A 5,879-nucleotide genomic window follows, 5' to 3' on the forward strand; every position below is an offset into this window, starting at 1 on the left:
TCCAGACTGTTTGAGGACCTGACATAGTGGGAACTTGTGTATGGAGTCAGTAGAGATAGGCGAGGTGATGAATGAATACTTTTCTTCAGTGTTCACCAAGGAGAGGGACCATGTTTTTGAGGAAGAGAAGGTGTTACAGGCTAATAGGCTGGAGGAAATAGATGTTCGGAGGGAGGATGTCCTGACAGTTTTGAATAAACTGAAGGTCGATAAGTCCCCTGGTCCTGATTAAATATATCCTAGGATTCTTTGGGAGGCAAGGGATGAGATTGCAGAGCCTTTGGCTTTGATCTTTGGGTCCTCGCTGTCCACGGGGATGGTGCCAGAGGACTGGAGAATGACGAATGTTGTTCCTCTGTTTAAGAAAGGGAATAGAAATGACCATGGTAATTATAGACCGGTTAGTCTTACTTCGGTGGTTGGTAAATTGATGGAAAAGGTCCTTAGAGATGGGATTTACGACCATTTAGAAAGATGCGGATTAATCCGGGATAGTCAGCACGGATTCGTGAAGGGCAAGTCGTGCCTCACAAATTTGATTGAATTTTTTGAGGAGGTAACTAAGTGTGTTGATGAAGGTAGGGCAGTTGATGTCATATACATGGATTTTAGTAAGGCGTTTGATAAGGTCCCCCATGGTCGGCTTATGAAAGTGAGGAGGTGTGGGATAGAGGGAAAGTTGGCCGATTGGATAGGTAACTGGCTGTCTGATCGAAGACAGAGGGTGGTGGTGGATGGAAAATTTTCGGATTGGAGGCAGGTTGCTAGCGGAGTGCCACAGGGATCAGTGCTTGGTCCTTTGCTCTTTGTGATTTTTATTAATGACTTAGAGGAGGGGGCTGAAGGGTGGATCAGTAAATTTGCTGATGACACCAAGATTAGTGGAGTAGTGGATGAGGTGGAGGGCTGTTGTAGGCTGCAAAGAGACATAGATAGGATGCAAAGCTGGGCTGAAAAATGGCAAATGGAGTTTAACCCTGATAAATGTGAGGTGATTCATTTTGGTAGGACTAATTTAAATGTGGATTACAGGGTCAAAGGTAGGGTTCTGAAGACTGTGGAGGAGCAGAGAGATCTTGGGGTCCATATCCACAGATCTCTAAAGGTTGCCACTCAAGTGGATAGAGCTGTGAAGAAGGCCTATAGTGTGTTAGCTTTTATTAACAGAGGGTTGGAGTTTAAGAGCCGTGGGGTTATGCTGCAACTGTACAGGACCTTGGTGAGACCACATTTGGAATATTGTGTGCAGTTCTGGTCACCTCACTATAAGAAGGATGTGGAAGCGCTGGAAAGAGTGCAGAGGAGATTTACCAGGATGCTGCCTGGTTTGGAGGGTAGGTCTTATGAGGAAAGGTTGAGGGAGCTAGGGCTGTTCTCTCTGGAGCGGAGGAGGCTGAGGGGAGACTTAATAGAGGTTTATAAAATGATGATGGGGATAGATAGAGTGAACGTTCAAAGACTATTTCCTCGGGTGGATGGAGCTATTACAAGGGGGCATAACTATAGGGTTCGTGGTGGGAGATATAGGAAGGATATCAGAGGTAGGTTCTTTACGCAGAGAGTAGTTGGGGTGTGGAATGGACTGCCTGCAGTGATAGTGGAGTTAGACACTTTAGGAACATTTAAGCGGTTATTGGATAGGCACATGGAGCGCAGCAGGATGATAGGGAGTGGGATAGCTTGATCTTGGTTTCAGATAAAGCTCGGCACAACATCGTGGGCCGAAGGGCCTGTTCTGTGCTGTACTGTTCTATGTTCTGACTTTGGCTAAAATCAGACAAGCTTCTAAATCAATGAACACTAATCCACACAAGGTAGTTGGAGCACTCCGTTTGTTGCAGGTGGTGCTTCTGTAATTGATGTCTACAGTAGTGACGAACTGTTAGCACTGTTTTTCTGATGTCGCTGGCTACCTGTGATGAGTGACGACAGTGTGGGGACTGCCTTCAGATTCTGTGCACAGCTGTCTTAGCCAGGTACCCTGGAATGGGGGTGTGCACAAGAATCATAGTGCAGGAGGCGGCCAATTGAGTCCGTACCGACTCCGACAGAGCATCTGACCCAAGCCCTTTCCCCATAACCCCACGTATTTACCCCCCCCCCCCCCCCCCCCTAACCTGCACATCTTTACTGTGGGAGGAAACCCACGCAAACATGGGGAGAACATGCAAACTCCACACAGTCACCCGAGGGTGGAATCGAGCCTGGGTCCCTCGTGCTGAGGCAGCAGTGCTAACCACTGCCACCCTTTTGAATTCATTGCAGTTAGCGGAGCTCCCTCCATTGCTGTCTGCTTCTCGTGTGCCAGTTTGACACCCTCTGCTCCTGCAGATATCCCCACCCTTCCCTCACACACACATGCACAATCTTGAGAACAGTCCAGCCTTAATCTGCTACAATTCCCCCTCCCCATCAGCTTAAAGTTATCTGCTATGAACTCATGGTTACATACCAGTTGAGAGAAAGCAATCACCTTACATCACAGAAACCACCTTTTCCACCCAGGACACCTGTGCTCCAGTGTTCATTCTCTACAGAAACCTTCCCTCAACTTCATCTAACCCTGTCAATATATCCAGCTAATCTTTTCTCCCTCAAATACTGTCTAGCTTCCAATTAGAGGCATATGTGTTATTACCCTTAATGTGGAGATGCCGGCGTTGGACTGGGGTAAGCACAGTAAGAAGTCTCACAACACCAGGTTAAAGTCCAACAGGTTTATTTGGTAGCAAATACCATAAGCTTTCGGAGCACTGCCCCTTCGTCAGATGGAGTGGAAATCTGTTCTCCAACAGTGCACAGACACAGAAATCAAGTTACAGAATACTAATTAGAATGCAAATCTCTACAGCCAGCCAGGTCTTAAAGGTACAGATAATGTGGGTGGAGGGAACATTAAACACAGTAAGAAGTTTAACAACACCAGGTTAAAGTCCAACAGGTTTATTTGGTAGCAAAAGTCACACAAGCTTTCGGAGCTCTAAGCCCCTTCTTCAGGTGAGTGGGAATTCTGTTCACAAACAGAGCTTATGGTATTTGCTACCAAATAAACCTGTTGGACTTTAACCAACTTTAACCTGGTGTTGTGAGACATCTCACTGTTATTACCCTTAACCAGACCAACATAGCAAGAGGTAAGTAAACTACTGTGACATGAAACATTGTGGGGATAAGATTGCAGAGGGTGTAGAGCAGATGTGTTCCATGGACTTGCAGTTCAAGCCATGTGGGAGATGGATAAAGATTCTGTGCCTGCTACTTTGTACGCTTCCCAATCATACAAAAGTATCCACAGAACAGAAACGAACCATCCAGCTGAACAGCATCAAGCTTGTATTTGTCCTCTGTACGTGTTTCTTCCTGCCATCCTTCCAACAGTTTAGTGGGAATGGGGGTCACAGAGAAAAGGGAAGTCGACCCTGATGGTTGAGATGTTATAGAGATCAGATAGGGGCAGCAAGGTGGCACAGTGGTTAGCACTGCTGCCTCACAGCGCCAGGGACCTGGGTTCAATTCCGGCCTCGGGTCACTGTGTGGAGTCTGCACATTCTCCCCGTGTCTGCGTGGGTTTCCTCCCAAAGTCCAAAGATGTGCGGGTTAGGTGGATTGGCCATGCTAAATTGCCACTTAAGTGTCAGGGGGATTAGCTAGGGTAAATGCATGGGGATAGGGCCTGGGTGGGATTATGGTTGGTGCAGACTCGATGGGCCGAATAGCTGCCTGAACTGTAGAGATTCTGTGATTCCAGGGCAGGAAGGAGTGGAAGGAATTGTGTTTTTGGGAAGCAGTGGAGGCAACTGAACAGATAGGTGGTCTCAATATGTCATTTAAAAAAAGTCAGAGCTTCTTGTTGAAGATGGGAATAAAGGGATAGGCTATGGAGAAAATTTGAGGTCAGGCTGGACTTAAAGAAGTGGGCAGTTTTGGCAGAAAACCAGTCCTGATCAGGCTTACCTGATCTTGCCAGAGCTGGCAAGGAACAGCCAAACTAGATCTGCCTGCTGTGCTGGCTTGCTACACACTTAGACCTGAGTGGGAAAAGATGGGGCAGAGAGACGGTCTAATTGACATTCTTCTTCAGTTCTCTACCCAAAGGCGGATTCAACCCACAGTGCAATGACCTTCAGCAAAGAGACTGGTTACAAGTTGATCAAGGTTGAGAAATAAATATTCCAGGGCACACGTTATTTCAGAAAGATAGGCAATGGCAAAAGAGGAAGGGAAGCCCCGACAGTAAAGGACATTAGTGAGAAATGATCTGGCCTCTGAGGATCATGAAGTTGAATCAGTATGGGTGGAAATTAGAAATAGCAAGAGTCAGAACTGGTGGGAGTAGTTTACAGGCCCCATACTCCCCCCACCCCCCCCCCCCCCCACATTCCTCCCCCGCTCTCCCCAATGCATGGACAGAGCATTAAACAAGAAGTTATTGGATCTTGTAACAAATGTGGTAATTCTGGGGCTTCAATCTTCATGTAGGGTGTGGGACAATCAAACAGGTAAGAATGGTCAAGAAAATAAATTTTTGTCCCGGATGTATCCTTATGTTGGAGGGTTTGTGACAGCTTCTTGGAGCTCCATGTTGTGGGAATTATCAAAGACATGAGGCTACGGCCCTTTATTTTTGAAAATACAATTTTTCAACTTTGACTGGAAATTGTGCAATTTGAACTGAGACAGCAAAGTGATTAAAATGTAAGGCCAATGCTAAAGTGAGGATGAGAAACAAATGACCCGCGCGGGGGGAGGGGGGGAGGTAGAGAGACATTTCCTATAATCCAGCCACCCGTCGAAACTCGTAAGAAAGGAGCATTAAAATGCAAATGACTGGATATTGAAGCAATGGCTGCTCCAAACAGTCACAACCAAAACCCCTTGGAGGTACACAATGGGTGAAGTATTTCTAGGCAAGGCTGCCCAGCTACTTGAAAGAGATTGCAAGTGACAAAAGGCTGTGTCAAGAAAGTCTTCAGCAGGCTGAAGGCTGCTCTCTCTTTTGGAATATGTGTATTGCCCCATTTGAGAAGTCAACTCTACCAGGAAGCCGCCAACGAACCGAGATCTTGTAATAATCGCAACATCTGACTGTATCCAAGAAACCAGTAACCAAAATTGGCCGCAGCACTTAAAATCTATGCTTTAAGGACAATCAAAAGATATTTAACCATATACTCTTTTACCTTTTTTATTGGACTCTAACTCTCCCCTTTTCTGAAGCCTGTGTGTGAGCCTGAAGGGGATAAGGGCCAAATGCTTGATGTCATGTTTCTTTATTTTTCTTGGGTTGGTAGTTAAGTCTTTGACTCAAGAAAACCATGTTTGATTGGCTCCTTATTGCTCACAGCTTAAATAGTTAAATACATTCTGATTTGGAAAAGGCGCATCTTGTGAAAAAGAAACTTAAGCCTTTGTTATGATGAAACGGGGAGGTTGAATAGAGGGGAGCCAGTCCACACCTCAATTGGTCGTAACAAAATTGAGAAGGGGCGGGGGGATCGTGTCCAGAAATGTTCCCACAGACTGACAAGAGAATTTGGGGAAAGTAAATTGTTCCTTCGAAAGCAATTTAAAAACTGCAAAGGGTTTTCTTGGGTGTTGAAGTGTTTCATCACTTCTAAACAATTAAGAACACACACACACCAGACGCATCTGCTTCTGAACTTACCATGAAAAACCAGAAGCCTTTTTAATTATTTAAGGATACATCAGGGATCTTGTTTTTAGCACACCCTACTGGCAGGTTTTTATATAGCACATTTTAACTAAATTGTTCCATTACAAAAGCATAAACTTTAGCCACAAACATCACATCGCCTTCCCCTTCACTGTCTTGAGTGGAATTTGCACATTCTCCCCATGTCTGTGTGGGTTTCCTCCGG

This window comes from Mustelus asterias, chromosome 1 (genome assembly GCF_964213995.1).
Source record: "Mustelus asterias chromosome 1, sMusAst1.hap1.1, whole genome shotgun sequence".
Lineage (NCBI taxonomy): Eukaryota > Metazoa > Chordata > Chondrichthyes > Carcharhiniformes > Triakidae > Mustelus > Mustelus asterias.